Source organism: Leopardus geoffroyi, chromosome B4 (assembly GCF_018350155.1).
Source record: "Leopardus geoffroyi isolate Oge1 chromosome B4, O.geoffroyi_Oge1_pat1.0, whole genome shotgun sequence".
NCBI lineage: Eukaryota > Metazoa > Chordata > Mammalia > Carnivora > Felidae > Leopardus > Leopardus geoffroyi.
Genome location: NC_059341.1, coordinates 64,067,988 through 64,085,136, shown reverse-complemented (window position 1 = coordinate 64,085,136; position 17,149 = coordinate 64,067,988).

Sequence of the window (17,149 nt, the reverse complement as noted above, 5' to 3'; positions counted from 1 at the left end):
TTCTTTTTGATCACTGAGTAATATGCCATTGTATATATAAACCACATCTTCTTTATCCACTCATTGGTCAATGGATATTTGGGCTCTTTCCATAATTTGGCTGTTGTTGATAGTGCTGCTATAAACATTGGAGTGGTGCACTAAAAAATTTTGAATCCTTAGTTCCCTTGGACCTTCTGGGCCTTCAGACATGACCCACTCCTTCCTGTTTAAAGACTAGTGCCTCTTGTTTATTTGTAGAAGATGCAGAGGACCTCGCCTTGCAAGAACACTGTGCTCTGTTCAGGATGCACCTCTATCTCCTCTGTTGGCCATGAGGCCCCTAACTAGGGTCAAGTCACAACACAACCTGGCCGAGAAGTACCGGGCCTGCTAAGGGAGAAAAGGACTACACCCTGAAGTAGTTTAGGACCTGGTCCACACATGGCATCAAGAAGCTGGAGTGTATGTATGGAACTGGATCCCGAGGGTGCCCAGAATATAACATCCGGAGAGGGAGAGTTATCTGAGAGCTTCTCTCCTGGCACAGGATTTACACGTTGGCAAGGGCCCCAGGAGATGGCGCTAATATACTGTAAATTTGCCTCTTAGAAGCATGGCCTGGTGAGAAGGTAACAGTATCGATGAAAAGTTCTTTTAAAAAATTTTTATTTTTTTATTGAATAAACTTGACATATAACATGTAAGTTTAAGGTATACAGCATGTTACTCTGATGCATTTATATGTTGTAATATGATTGTTCTTGTAGTAATATCGATCACATTACATAATTACAGTACAGTATTATTACCCATATTCATTATACTGTGCATTAGGTCCCTGTGGCTTATTTACTATTCCTTACGCGTTTGTACCCTCGAATACCATCAATGTTATCACTCCCCTCACTGAATATGTCTTGTAGCTACTCTCCAGAGCTCTGAAGGCCAGGGTTGGTGGTAGGAGATGCTGTTCCAGAGCTGAGCTCACTGATAGTGATGGGGATGGGCTTGTCCTGAAATAGAGGCCAGGTGCCCGAGTGCAACTGCCATCAGCTAGGTGGGTGCAGTTACTTTAATGAGCAGCTGAGAGCATATTGGCCGTCAACCTAGAATAACAGGATATCAGGGTAAGGGAACAGCTTTCTCCCCACTCCAGAAACACACCGCTTTGGTTCCGTGAGGCCTGAAATGCCATTAGGTGAGAGCTCCATTTTTATTCTGTGTTAGGTCTAACTCTTGTTATCTGTTATTGTTACTGTTTTTTGAGTCTTTCTCCACAGAGATTCTGAGAACAATTAAGCCCCAGTGCCTTCTGTCGTCCGTTGCATGAGGTTCTTTAACTTCTTCCTGATATTTTAGAACCGGGCCACCCATTCCCGATTCTCTTGGAAGGATCGGGAAACAGTTACTCCAAGCTTGTTCGTGGGTTCGGATGAGGAACTCCAGCTGAGAAAGTCTACAGTCTACCCATATCCTTAACTTTTTCTTAACCTTTTCCAATAATGAGTAATTTACTTCTTTCCTCTAAAGACTTAGTTTCCCCCCAACCTTCTCAGAAATTATGTGCGTGTGTGTGTGTGGGGGGGTGTTGGGCATTCTAACATACCTCTGTTTCTCAAGCTTTGAATTGGGCTGTCAAACCTACAACAGATTTCATCTCTGCTCTCTCACCCTTCAGCCAAAGAATTCCTTGTCGCTTTGGGATCACTAGACCTCAGGCTTTTGAATCATTTTCTCTTTATGAAGGCGGCATCTCAGGTGAGTCCCTTCTCATTCTCTTTCCTGGTCCTCTCTTTGCCTTCAGAACACTAATTACTTTGCAACATTCATATAAACACATATATATAATCTAGTTAATTATGTAAATGTAAAATTGAATGTAATCACTTTATGAGTAGTGAGTAGGGATCTTACTCCCTAAGCTCAGCTAGGTAAGAACTATAACTTACAAATTTTTCTATCACAGGAAAATTTCTCACTCCGAGCCCTCATTCAGCCCAGGTATGAAGCCTAATAACCTCAGTCATGTCTAGGTTTCTCTACTGGCCCCACCCCAGAGCGTTTATTCAACTTCAGATGGTTTTGCAGAGTTCCCTGGGTGACAGTAGCTCATCTCATTTCTCTGGTTCCTGCTTCTCAACCCCTTTGCCAGCCCCTCCCCTTCTGCTAGGTCCCTGTGTTTTGGGGTAGCCCAGGGCTTAGGGACTGCTCTGAGCTCATCAATACTTTCCGTAGTTCATTTGAGCACAGTCTGCTGCACTGCCTCCTGTGGAGGTAACATGTAAGAGCTGAGGTCTGTCTGGACTTCTCGGGAGAGGAATGGGCTGGCAGAAGAGATTTCAAAGATGAAATTAATTAATCCTAGGATAAGAATGACAGTTGATTTCCAGTTTCTCTCTACTACCCAGACTTCTCCAGAGCCCAGGAGATGGGGAAAATAGATTTAAACCTTTTCCTCTGGTATTCCTTCCCTCCTTTCTCAGATACTTACTGATTGCCAGCTATGTGCCAAGGGGAAAGGACTAGATCCTGGGGAGTGTATTTTTTGGCTCTCTGGATAGAAAAGATGTATCATTTTGAGAAGTTTTTAAACAACTTGTAGTCTTGCCTGAAATCATCTACTTAACTGTCTATCAATTTCAACTTGAACTGTCTTCTTATTAAATGGACCACCATTAAGTGTTGTGATAGTACTAGAAAACAAGCAATTTGTAAAGCATTTGCACAAATTCTAACCAGGCTCGCTGCTTTGGTTTTCTCTATTATCTACTTAGCAATCAAAGCAACTCCTTAATTTAACATATGATGTTGAAAATAATTTGACAATATTTCCAATTAAGTTAATTTTCACGTTGCTTTTGTGTTCTTTGTCATCACATGTAGAATGATAAAATTCTGTTTTGCATATTTTTCATGAATATGGGGTGTGTTTTTCCATTTGGGTCAATAATAGCTCATTATTATCTCATTTCAGAGATGAGTTCAATACTCAATCTACAAATTACATAGTAACCAATTTCTCCAAATTAACCACAAGTCAGAATGAGGCTCACAAGCCACTTTTCCTGTATTTTTGCCTATCTGTAAGAAGCCAAAGCTTAATGATCTACTTCAACTAAATAGGTTGGACAGAATTTAGATGTTCATTAGCAAAAAGTCTGACCCAGAAGCGAGATAGGTCATCACAGAAATGAAGAAAAGAGGAAGTTACAGTTTATTTTTTTTTTTTTAATTTTTTTTTTCAACGTTTATTTATTTTTGGGACAGAGAGAGACAGAGCATGAACGGGGGAGGGGCAGAGAGAGAGGGAGACACAGAATCGGAAACAGGCTCCAGGCCCTGAGCCATCAGCCCAGAGCCCGACGCGGGGCTCGAACTCACGGACTGTGAGATCGTGACCTGGCTGAAGTCGGACGCTTAACCGACTGCGCCACCCAGGCGCCCCGGAAGTTACAGTTTAGACCACATTATCCAGTCTCTGATTTATGGTTGGAGAAGATCATCGAAGTGACTGTCCTAATTCTTGTTTAACAGAAGACCTAAAAAATGGGAATAATATTTGTTCTGTTTTTAAGTTCTGCTCAATATTTAGACTATTCCCAAGAAAAATAGGTTGTAAGAACCAATCGATAGAGAATATCAGGAAAGAAGTAATGCTGCCTGGGAAAATCTAACCTGAATTTTGATTGGTACATGAGCTACCAGTTTGGTGACACTGTTAAGATATTCTGATAAAAGACAACTATTTTTAAAGGAAAAATCTGAGAGAATCTCACAATAGCTCCATTCGGGCATTAAAAAAAGTCACGTTTTTGCCATGGAAATATTCTGATAATTTACATGACTGTGTCAGAGCTTTTTCATTCGTCTATTAGAACAGACTTCCTTTACAAAAGTGTTCATTTTTATGTGGCTAAGAGGCCAATACAGATATTCTCCGAAGAATATCATCATCACGAATCAAATAAAATTAGCATACTAAAGGATTCATATTTAACTGCCGAAAGTGTTCTTGGGTCTAAATCAATCCATCAGTGAAGGCTTTATTAAACACTGACTAAGTGCTTAGCATACTTGTGGGTACTCAGGAGCTGTGAAACACCACAGTGACAGAACACCAAGATCTAATGGAGAGCTTTAGGAAATAAGCAGATGCCTGCAGTCCCAGTTCTGAAGATTCTAATAGGTACGTTCTGGTCTGAAGCTCCTGGGAATGTTTTTGTTTTTGTTTTTGTTTTAAACCTCCCAGGTGATTCTGATGATTAGTCAGGCCCAGGGCCCATTTCTGCCGGAGTTGTCAAAGTCTGGTCCCTGAACTCACGGTCATCCGTGTCACCTGGGAACTTGTTAGAAATGCAAATTCTCGAGTCCCACCCTACTAAATCATAGACTCTGGAGAGAACAACCTGTGTTTTTAACAAGCTCTCCTGGCAATTTACTGCTTGATAAAGTTAGAGAATCATGGCCTTTTCTCCGGACTGAGATGGATGCCCCAGTTTTCTCTTTGCTGCAGAGCTAAGGGAATAGGACTTACTTTTTCTCCCTGGGTACATAGCCAGCCGCTCTACCCTCCTCTTTACCCTTAGCATACCTGAAGAAGTGCAGAAGGGAAATGTGCTCCTCTGTTTCCTGCTTCCTTGATGCTTGGGAAGATGATAGAGAAGTCCTTTTTGTCTTCAAGGAAAACAGGAAGGGGATACAAATGATAACCAATCTGGGAAATTGGCAGGAATTCCAAAATTTAGAAAAGCCTTTCTGTCCTGGCCCCTGGTCTCTTATCCTCCTTTTTTTTTTTTTTTTAATTTTTTTCTTTTTTTTAACATTTATTTATTTTTGAGACAGAGAGAGACAGAGCATGAACGGGGGAGGGTCAGAGAGAGGGAGAATCTGAAACAGGCTCTGAACTGTCAGCACAGAGCCCGACGCAGGGCTTGAACTCACAGACTGCGAGATCATGACCTGAGCCGAAGTTGGCCACTTAACCGACTGAGCCACCCAGGCGCCCCTCTTATCCTCCATTTTTATTCCTGAGCAGGGAGCTCATACCCTCCCCATTTTCTCACTCTACCTTTAGCAAAGTCATATGACCCTTTGCAGCACCTCAAGGCCTAAAAATAAAATAAAGAAATAGATGATGTCCCCTTTCAGCATACATGTTTTCTTTTTACTTTTTAATGGAAATCATTCCTTTTTCTTTTTTTAATGTTTATTTACTTTTGAGAGAGAAACAGAGTGCATATGGGGGAGGGGAAGAGAGAGACAGAGACCTAGAATCTGAAGCAGGCTCCAGGCTCTGAGCACGGACCGTGAGGTCATGACCTGAGCTGAAGTTCGAAGCTTAAAGCTTAACCAACTGAGGTTCCCAGGCAACCCGGAAATCATTCTAAAACAAATTTAGTACGTTCTGGATTTTTCTTTATCATCTCATGTTATTATAATAAAAATTAACTGTCGTGTCCTACAACAAACAATAGTATCATGGACTATTGAGGATCAAAGACATGTTTCTCTTAAATAATTCTAGATGTCTAGGCATTTTTTTTCCTCATATTTCTTTATTTTTGTCTTTTCTCTCACCCTCAAGCTCTCAGCAAACATGTCCAAGTATCTTTTTCAATATTCTTCACCTTTAACTTTTTGCTTCCAATTTCACAGGGCTGGGAAACCAGAAAACAAGTTTGTCAGAACTGTTTTAAGTGGGTACAATAAATTGAAAAATTTTATTCATTTATTTATTTTAAATGTTTATTTTTCAAAGAGAGAGTGTGAGCGGGGGAGGTGCCAAGATGGGGGGGGGGGGCAGAGGATCTGAAGTGGGCCCCGCCCTGACAGCAGAGAGTGAGATGAGGGGCTCCAACTCACAAGCCATGAGATTAGGACCCGAGCTGAAGTTGGATACTCAGTCAACTGAGCCACACCGGCGCCAGGCAAATTTTATTTTTTACCGATAATACACAGCGTTAATGAGGTTGTCTTAAAGTTAATACTTCCTGGGGTTTCTGGCTGGCTCAGTGGGTAGACCATGTGACTCTTCATCTTGGAGTTGTGAAGTTCAAGCCCACATGGAATACAGAATTTACTTAAAAAAAAGACAAAAATGTCTTACAGTATATATTCAATATTCCACATGTCTTGAAGGAAAAAAAATGATTAAAATTCTTTAAAGAAAAATAAGGTTAATACTTCTTCAAGAAAGGGTTAATTAATGTGATCCTTTGGGAAAGCAACTTGGCAATATATGCCAAGCTCCTTAAAATATTCATATTTAAAAAAAAACCATTTTTTTAATGTTTATTATTGAGAGACAGAGAGAGACAGCATGAACGGGGGGAGGGGCAGAGAGAGAGGGAGACATAGAACATGAAGCAGGCTCCAGGCTCTGAGCTCTCAGCACAGAGCCTGATGCGAGGCTAGAACTTACGAGCCATGAGATCATGACCTGAGCCAAAGTCGGTCGCTCAACCGACTGAGCCACCCAGGTGCCCCTATTTTCATATTCTTTAATCCAACATTTTTACTTCTAGAACTAATGTAAAGAAATAATTTATTACAAAAAACATTTATCCATATTGAAGTTTGTTGGTTAATCATTTCTAAGAGAGAAAAGCTGGAAATGATCTAAATACTTAATAATAATAGAGTTTTAAGGTAAATTATGGAGCTTAAAAATTTTTTTTAAATGTTTACTTTTGAGAAAGAGGCAGACTACAAGTGGGGGAGGGGCAGAGAGACAGAGAGGAAGACACACAATCGGAAGTGGACTCCAGGCTCTGAGGTGTCAGCAGAGAGCCCAATGCAGGGCTTGAACCCATGAACTGTGAGATCATGACCTGAGCTGAAGTTGGGCACTTAACCAACTGAGCCATCCAGGCACCCTGAATTATTGAAACTTTAATTACTGAAATTATAAATACCCATTGAAAGTGATAGATACAAAGATTTTGAAATAACTTTATTTTTTAATTTAAAATAATTTTTAAAGTTTATTTATTTTGAGAAAGAGAGAGAGTCAGAGAATGCCAAGCAGGCTCCATGCTGCCAGCACAGAGCCTGATACGGGGCTCCATCCCAGGATGTGAAATCATGACCTGACTGAAATCAAGAGTCACATGCTTAACTGACTGAGACACCCAGGTGCTCCTGAAATAACTTTAGCATATGTGCATACTATATGTGCAATATAACAAATGAAGAAGGCAATTCACCCATCCACTGCAGAGCTTAGAAATAATTTAATAACAATGGCTAAGTATTTTATATAAGTTAGCTCATTCAAACTTCACAAAAGTCCCTGTTAAGTGGGTACTTATAATCTCCATTTAATAGATAAGGAGACATTACTAAGAGTTTAAGTAAGTGGCAAACAATTGTCAGACCCGGTATTCAAACCGAAGTAAGGTGATTCTAAAAGCCTGTGCCTCTAACCCCTGGGGCTTTAAGTAGGGACATCCCAGTTTATGCTTGGTGTGCTAGCATAATTATTCATGGCTCCCCATTTCATCTTCAGAAGGCCCAACTCAAATGACAAATCCTATGGTTACACTAGCTCTAGGTGACCCCAGCCAGGCTCAAAAATAAGAAAGACATTCTCAGAGGATCAGGAATTTAGAGGGTGTTCTGAGACTGAGTACACATGGAATCAGGCGTGAGAGGGAAGTAGTGACCCAGAACACGATTGAGGTAAGAGACAGTGTGATCACAAAGGATTAGTAACCAAGTGGGCCTCATGCCTAGAGGCTGTCGGGCCAGAAAGGTATCTAGGGCAAACTGGTATGGGGAGTAATGGGTTACTATAGCAGGAATAGTGACTTTAGGTGCAACAGATTGCAAAAACGGTCACAATACCTCTCCCACCAAGAGATGGTATCTATTTCTCCACCCCTTGAAACCGGGCTGACTTTCTTTGACCAAAAGAATGCGAGGGAAGCAACACTATGTGAGTTCCAAACACTGCTACCATGTGAGCAAGCCTTGGCTAGCCTGTTGCAAGATGAGAGATCACACAGAGAAGGACCAAGGTGCTACAGTTTGATAGCCAGCCACCTGTCAGATGTGCAAGTGAGGCCATTCAGGACCAGCCGAACCCAAGCAGACCAGCCAAATGACTGCATATCCAGCAGCTGACTACAGATGCATGAACTGGGCCGTAGAAGAACTAACTGCCCACTGAGCCCAGTCCAAATTGCTGACCCACAGAGTTGTGAGCTGAATAACTGGATGTTATTTTAAGCCACTGAGCTTTGGGATGATTTGGGATGCAGCAAAGCTAACTAATATACCAGGAAACCCTTGCAAATATCTCCAACTTCCACTCCTCATAGGTCTGGGCAGGTTTCTTCGGGGGGCTCTGTGCCAGGCAGGAGCAGTGCTTGGGACAGAAGGGCAGTGACTGTGTATCTAAAATCACCTGTGAAAAATTGAAGATCACTGAGCCCAGAAAAATTAGCCATGAAATATCTTGCCCAAGAAGATGTGTGTGGTCCCTTCTTCCAGAAGATAAATCATATATATTTGAAAATGAGATAGGAACAGGGTAAATTTTGCCAAATATTTAAGAAGCTTTTCTTTATTCAGAAGCTACTCATTTTTGTTATTTAATGTCGCTATGAAAGAAGAGCCTGACCATTAGGCTTGTTCTTCTATGTAACTCAAGTACTAGAATTACAACTGAATTGTTACCGCAGTCCATAATTGTTGCCCCAAGAGAGGTTATGAAAAGACAACACTTTCCCTCTTTGAAGCAGACACTTGGACATGTCACAGCTTTGCCTGTAAATTGCAGACAAATCCCCTGTTTCATTGCCAAGGTGAGTAAATATCAGAACTGCTTACATGTTCTCAAAAAGTAATCCATCTCACCAGCAAAAGGCGATATCTAGTGTTGGCCTGTGTATTTATTTTTTATTGAAGTGAAACTCACATGTCACAGAATTAACCGTTATGAAGTGTACAATTCCATGGTATTTAGTGTATGCACAGGGTTGTGTAACTACCACTCCTCTCTTGTTTCAATACTTTTTCATTACAAACACCCATAAACATTCACACACTTAAGTGATCATTGCCCCCTCTTGTCACCCACTGGTAACCGCTAAGACGCTATCTCTGTGGGTTTGCCTGTTCTGGCTACAGCATATAAAGGAACCATTCAATTACGTGACCTTTAGTGTTTGGCTTCTTTCTTAGCATAATGTTTTCCAGGCTCATCCAACTTGTAGCATGTACCAGTACTTCCTTACTTTTCATGACTAAATTATATTCCATTGTATGCATATACGATAATTTGTGCATATATTCATTGATGGGCATTTGGGTTGTTTTTACTTTTTGGCTGTTAACATTTGTGTACACGTTTCTGTGTGAACATGTTTTCACTTCTCTTGGGTGTAAACCTAGGAATGGAATTGCTGGGTCGTATGATAATTCTCCATATAACTTTTGAGGAATCTCTAACATAGTTTAAGATTGAGAATATAGGGAAAAACAAATTCCCTTTCATTGGTTTGTATGTGTTGGTATTCTGAAGTTTTGGTGCCCTGCAACTTTTTCTCTCATTATTCATTACAAAGAATGAAAAATAGGCCTAAGAAGAAAAAGATTACTCCTATTTAAAATAAAAATTTTTAAGGTTTATTTTTGAGAAAGAGAGAGCGAGAGAGTGAGAGAGCATGAGTGGGGGAGGGGCGGAGAGAGAAGGAGACTCTGAAGCAGGCTCCAGGCTCTCAGCTCTCAGGACAGAGCCTGAAATGGGGTTCGAACCCGCTGACCATGAGATCATGAGCTGAGCTGAAGTCAGACACTTAACTGACTAAGGCACTCAGGTGCTCCAGGAAGAATTTATTCTTTTTTTAAATTAAAAAAAAATTTTTTTTAATTTTTTAACGTTTATTTTTGAGACAGAGAGAGATAGAGCATGAACAGGGTGGGTCAGAGAGAGAGGGAGACACAGAATCTGAAACAGGCCCCAGGCTCTGAGTTGTCAGTACAGAGCCTGACGCGGGGCTTGAACCCACGAACTGCGAGATCGTGACCTGAGCTGAAGTCGGACACTCAGCCGACTGAGCCACCCAGGCGCCCCTAAAAAATTTTTTTTAATGTTTATTTATTTTTGAGAGAGAGACAGACAGACAGCATGGGTGGGGGAGGGACAGAGAGAGATGAAGACAGAATCTGAAGCAGGCTGTAGGCTCTGAGCTGTCAATACAGAGCCTGACGCGGGGCTTGAACCCGCTGAATGTGAGATCACAACCTGAGCCGAAGTCGGACACTTACCCGACTGAGCCACCCAGGCACCCCAGATTACTGCTATTTTCAAGTGATGCACAAAGGTTAGAAAAAGACATATCTAAAAAATATTTATTAGGCAAAAAATAAAACAGTATTACAGGTGAACAATATTAAAAGAGATCAAGAAAAACATTTCATAGTGATAAAAGGAACATCTGTCCAAGAAGACATAATAATTATGATGTTATGTGGAACCGGCCACAGGTCTGTGATACACACAAATCAAAAGTAGGTGGAACTACAAAGAGAAATAGACAAATTCAGAATGAGAACAAGATTTTAAACATACTCTCTTTTGGAGACTGACAGATCGTATTTGCCAAAAATCAATTTTTTGAGAATTCAAGTAACACAATTAACTAACAGGCTTCATCTGGTAGGTGTATGTATACAGATCTGAGCCAAACACACTGCTTCCTAAACAGTAGTTTCTAAGCAGTTTGGCACATGTGGGCAGCTGAAGTCAAGTTGCTCAGCTAGTGTTACAGAAGGAACGGTGGCTGATGGGACCAAAGTGTTGGGCTTTATTTCTAACTCCATCAGCTCGCTCAGTGCCTTTGATCACTCAAGCCCTTGACCTGGGGACTAAAATGTTAACCCAGACGGGGCGCCTGGGTGGCGCAGTCGGTTAAGCGTCCGACTTCAGCCAGGTCACGATCTTGCGGTCCGTGAGTTCGAGCCCCGCGTCAGGCTCTGGGCTGATGGCTCAGAGCCTGGAGCCTGTTTCCGATTCTGTGTCTCCCTCTCTCTCTGCCCCTCCCCCGTTCATGCTCTGTCTCTCTCTGTCCCAAAAATAAATAAACGTTGAAAAAAAAATTAAAAAAAAAAAAAATAAATAAATAAAATAAAATGTTAACCCAGACATAGTCTCTACCTTCAAGGAGCTCAGTTTGGTGGGCAGACAGGGAAATTTTTTTTCATGCAGTGGGTTGAGATAACAGCAGTGTGAAGTCAGGGTTCTTTGGAATCCTTCTTGGAGAGTAGGTGATGCCTCAGAGGAGACGTAAGCTTGACTGTAGTGAGCCAGACAAAAAGAGAGGAGGGAGAAGCCTTCAGGCTAGGGGTCTGATGTGTGCAAAGGCATTCCCCAGGGAATGGGTTAGTATGGGTGGAGGGCTTCACTCTAGTGGGAGAGTAAGTAGCAGTAGGATTGCAGAGGGGCCCCCTCTAAAAGGGTCCTGTGAGTTTTCTCATGAGTTTGGGGCCTTATGCTATAAGCAATGGAGAGCCATTGAAAGATTTCAGATGAAAGATAGGGCAAGAACAGGTCCATTTCTGTATCAGTTCCCTGAGACAGGAAATTACTGGAAGAGCAATGTTGAGTGTATACAGAAGTTGAACGTCTTGGGGGGTTGGGGGGGGGTGTCCTTGTGGCACCTGTTTAATTGGCTTTTGGATTTATGGGTCTGGAATCAGGTGAGAGATTTGTGCTTAGAAAGCTTTGCGAATCATCCCCACGTAGATGGTGATTGGACCCCCTGGGTCTGGAGAGCGTCTTAGGTCCTTCCATTTCTGAAAAACTGTCAAAAGGACAGAGGAAGAGGGGATCCTGTTTTTGCAAAATTGACCTGTTATTCCTCCTCCAAACATTCTCACTGACGCCTAAGGTGGCAGGAGCTTCTTCCAGAAGCATGCTCACCTTTGTAGGCAAAGCCACGATCCGCGGCTTGCGAGACCTCATGAAGGATACGCAAGGGGGCACAGCTCCTTCCGACAGAACCGTGCCAGACTGCTTCTGCTGGAGGTCTCTTAGCAGTTTCTAGAGCTTCTAAGTCTTCCGAAACCCGCTGTTAGAAGGGCCAACGGCGAGGTTCCAAGCTATGTGCCTGGAGCCGAGGGGCGTCCGGGGAGCCTGAGCGAGACCGCGCGGCTTTTGGGGTCCGGAGGCGCGGCGGCGGGGGGGGGGGGGGGGGCGCGGCAGGCCAGAGATGCTGGCGGCCTTTCCGGGGGAAGGGCCGCGGGCCGGAGCCAGGATCTGTGGCTGCAACAAAGGCAGAGCAGGAAGGGATGTCGGGAAAGGCCGAGAAAAGGAGGCCGGGAGGGCTGCGGTGGCAGAAGGGGTGGCAGAAACGATGGCTGGAGCGACAGCTTCGCCTTCCCATCGGCCCCACGATCTTGAGATTTCTTTTGCGGATGGGTGCTTCTTGTGCTAGTAGTTGTCTTCTCTCCGCTACTCTAAGCCTGCAGTCCTGTTTTTCTTCCTGCAAGAAACTTCTGCAGCATCTAGTCCGGGATCCTGGAGGCAGGTGAACTCCGATTCTCAGAAGAGTTCTGACGGCACGTGTTCTCCCAGCGCTCAGTTGTTATTGGAGAACATTTAACCCTACAGTAAATTAAGTTCCCCAGAGGATGTTTTTTTTGTATATCTGTTAGAATCAGTTTTGCTACTGTAAATATGATCCCTGTGGAGGGAAGATTCTCCCTCCCTTCTTTAATCTAGGGTAAAGAAAAAAGAGTGTAAAATAGTGAAAATAGAGGGTAGTAAAAAAACCAAAGCTCATTCATTAGCACGTCCTACTTATTGATCAGGTTACATACAGTTAGCTATATTAAAGGTGGCAGGGAAACACAGTTGCTTCTGGTACCTATAAATTTGGGTCGATGAGTGAATGTTGAACGATATTACATAAACATACTTTTATGAATATGTATATATAAACAGGCATACCTCATTTTATTGCACTTCTATTCCACTTCACAGATATTGCATTTCTATTCTGTTCTATTCTACAAATTGAAGGTTTGTGGCAACCCTGTGTTGAGCAAGCCTATAGGCGCCATTTTCCCAACAGCATTTGCTCACTTTGTGTCTCTGTGACACATTGTGGTAATTCTCACAATATTTCAAACTTTTTCATTGTTACTATATTTCTTACAGTGATCTGTGATCAGTGATTACAACTCACTGAAAGCAGCTTAGTACTTTTTTTTTTTTTAATGTTTATTTATTTTTGAGAGAGAGAGAGAGACAGAGTGTGAGCAGGGGAGGAGCAGAGAGAGAGGGAGACACAGAATCTGAAGCAGGTTCCAGGCCCTGGGCTGTCAGCACAGAGCCCGATCTGGAGCTGGAACCCATGAACTGCGAGATCATGAGCTGAGCCCAAGTCAGATGCCTAACCGACTGAGCCACCCAGGTGCCCCAAGTTAATTAAGTTTGTTGACAGAGAGAGAGAGAGACACGGAGAGAAAGAGAGAGAGGCAGAGAGAGAGAGAGAGAGAGAGAGAGAGAGAGAGAATCCCAAGCAGGCTCTGAATGGTCAGCGCAGAGCCCGATGTGGGGCTCTATCCCACAAACTGTGAGATCATGACCTGAGCCGAAAACAAGAGTTGGACACTCAACCGAGTCACTCAGGTGCCCCAATAAAGTATTTTTAAACTCAGGATGTACATTGTTTTTTAGACATAATGCTATTGTACACTTAGTAGACTACAATACAGTGTAAACATAAGTTTCACATGCACTGGGGAACCAAAAAATTAATTTGACTCCCTTTATTACGATATTTGCCTTATTACAGTAGTCTGGAACCAAACGTGCACTATCTCCAAGGCATGCCTCCAAGGTATAGTTATCACTGTTTTAACCTTGCCACTGGGCTCACTAGGGGAAACAGCTCAGGCCCTTTGATTTCAGACACAGTTGTCCTTGGCACCTTTGCTTATCTGCCCACCGAACACTTCCTGTGTGCCAGACAGGCGGTGACGGCTGAGGTCTGTCGAAGGAAAAGACTACCACCAAATACCTAAATAAAAAGCCAGGTCTGACGCTTACTGAAGCACAGTCTTCTCCAGCAAAGCAAGGAGCTGATCTAGATAGTGCTCGGGAAGTGTGGAATCTGGGGTTTGGTGGGCTTTCAGAGGCAGGAGTGGGTTGACACCAGCTGTGGAAACCTGATTGTTTTGATGGGAACGGTGTGAACTGGCTGGATTTCAAGAGCATGGGGCCATTTCTGGCTGACTTTCAGAAGTGTGTTCACTTGGGCAAGTTGCCATGGATTCATTAAACCGAGGCAAGCTGTCATTGATCCATGAAACCAGTTTAGAACTGGTTCTGGTGGTTACTTGTTGCTATAACCACGGGACATTTCATCTTTTCCTAGGAGTGTGGGAACTTCTTTATTTTCAGGTCTCTGTCTCCAAGAAAATCATAATCTATGTGGAGGATAGACATGGAGGCCACACACACATGCAGCATAACACAGAGGTTAAAAGCACAGGCTTCCTGCTAAATCTGGGAGACTGGATACTTGCATTCCCCTCTGCTCCTTCCTGGATCTCCACCCAGATGATATTTCAGGGATTAAAAAGACTTAAACCTCTGAGGAAGGGGAGAACTCCAGGGGAGGCAGCAGAACAGTTGAGAGCTGTCAATCAAAATCTAGAAGCCAAAAAGCCAGCTGGGCAATTGCTAACTGATCCAGCAGACCAGAGAAAGCTGAAACTGTACTGCCTGCAGAGAGGGAAGCCAAGAAGCAAAACCCTGCTTTAGGAGCCTGGAAAATTTTGGGCATTGTGGTCCCAGTTATCTCTGAAGGCAGGGATGAGAGGTAGAGCTGAAACTGGAAAGATGGGGTGAAATCCTAGAAATGAAGCAGTTAGGTCCCAAATCCCTTTTCACACCACAGGCAACTCAGCAACCCACCCTGCAGAGAAGAGAAGGGTTTTGAACCGAGTACAGGCAGAAGGGAAAAACAGGGAGCTCTGTGGAAAGCAGGGGGACTAAGCAGAAATCAGTATCTTGCAAAGTAAGATTCCAAAGCCTCTTCCCCTGACTTAACTCCAAGGTAAGGAATTGGAGGGACACCCTCTCGCTGGGGAAAATGAGCACTCCAGGAAAAAGGAGCTAGACATTCTGACACATTTGACAGGGAGTGTCCCGAGGGAATAATTTTGCAAAGAAGTCTACCACTTTGCCACACAGATTCTTCTTCTTAGGCTTTAGTGCCTCACTCTTAACTATACATGAATAGGTAAGAACTACCAAACATTTGAGGAAAGTCCCCAAGCATGAAAACAGAGAGATAAACCAAAGAACTTGGAGGAAACTAAGTAGAAGAATCAGAAACACTAAGACCTACAAGTAACGGTCTCAGAGCAATGAAAGGAGTCTTGCATTCATGAAGAAAAAATGATATTAAAATTTTTTTTTTTTTTCAACGTTTATTTATTTTTGGGACAGAGAGAGACAGAGCATGAACGGGGGAGGGGCAGAGAGAGAGGGAGACACAGAATCGGAAACAGGCTCCAGGCTCTGAGCCATCAGCCCAGAGCCTGACGCGGGGCTCGAACTCACGGACCGCGAGATCGTGACCTGGCTGAAGTCGGACGCCCAACCGACTGCGCCACCCAGGCACCCCAGAAAAAATGATATTAAAAAAAAAAACATATTGAAAAGAATAAAGCTATCTCTTGAAAATACAAATTATGATAAAAATAAAAAATCAATGGATAGAAATTCTTAAAAAGTCAATGTCACATACTAGTTGTATGACTTTGGGGGATGTTATTCAACCTACCTGTGTCTTAACTTCCTTTTCTATAAAATGGGGATAACAACGGTAACTAACTCATAGGGTTGCCATGAGTCTTAGATTACATGAAATGAGCACATAGTTATGATTACATTATTTTTTCACTTGCTATTTTACCATATTAATGCAGAACAGATATCAGTTTCTTGTTTGGGTTTAGCACTTAAATAAGCTTGTTTGAATAATCGCTACTTTTTAATTCATTAGTTTCTTAGAAAAATTAGTTTATATAAACAACATGGAAAAGCATGTTATTAACTCAAAAGTACTTTTATTTTATTTATATATTAAAATTTAAAAAAATGTTTATTTATTTATTTATTTATTTTTTCAATGTTTATTTATTTTTGGGACAGAGAGAGACAGAGCATGAACGGGGGAGGGGCAGAGAGAGAGGGAGACACAGAATCGGAAACAGGCTCCAGGCTCTGAGCCGTCAGCCCAGAGCCTGACGCGGGGCTCGAACTCCCGGACCGCGAGATCGTGACCTGGCTGAAGTCGGACGCTTAACCGACTGCGCCACCCAGGCGCCCCAAAAAATGTTTATTTTTGAGAGAGAGAGAGAGAATGTGAGCAGGGGAGGGCAGAGAAAGAGGGAGACACAGAATCCGAAGCAGGCTCCAGGCTCTGAGTTGTCAACATAGATCCTGATGCAGTGCTCAAACCCACAAACTGTGAGATCATGCTTGAGCTGAAGTCAGACACTCAACTGACTGAGCCACTCAGGTGCCCCTATTTATTTATTTTTAAGTATTTATTTATCTTTGAGAGAAATCGAGAGCTCAGGGGAGGGGCAGAGAGAGAGGGAGACAGAGGATCCAAAGCCGGCTCTACTGACAGCAGAGAGCCTGCTGTAGGGCTCGAACTCATGAACTATGAGATCATGACCTGAGCTGAAGTCGAAAGTGTAGCTCACTGAGTCACTCAGGTGCCCCTTTTTATTTTATTTTTTAAAAAGATTTTACTTTTGGGGCGCCTGGGTGGTGCAGTCGGTTAAGCGTCCGACTTCAGCCAGGTCACGATCTCGCGGTCCGTGAGTTCGAGCCCCGCGTCAGGCTCTGGGCTGATGGCTCGGAGCCTGGAGCCTGTTTCTGATTCTGTGTCTCCCTCTCTCTCTGCCCCTCCCCCGTTCATGCTCTGTCTCTCTCTGTCCCAAAAATAAATAAACGTTGAAAAAAAAAAAAAAAGATTTTACTTTTAAGTAATCTCTCCATGCAATGTGGGGCTCGAACTCACAACCCTGAGATCAGGAGTTGCATGCTCCACCAACTGAGCCAGCCAGTGCCCCACTCAAAAGTACTTTTTTTAATTAGAATTTTTTTTTAAGTTTATTTATTTTGAGAGAGAAA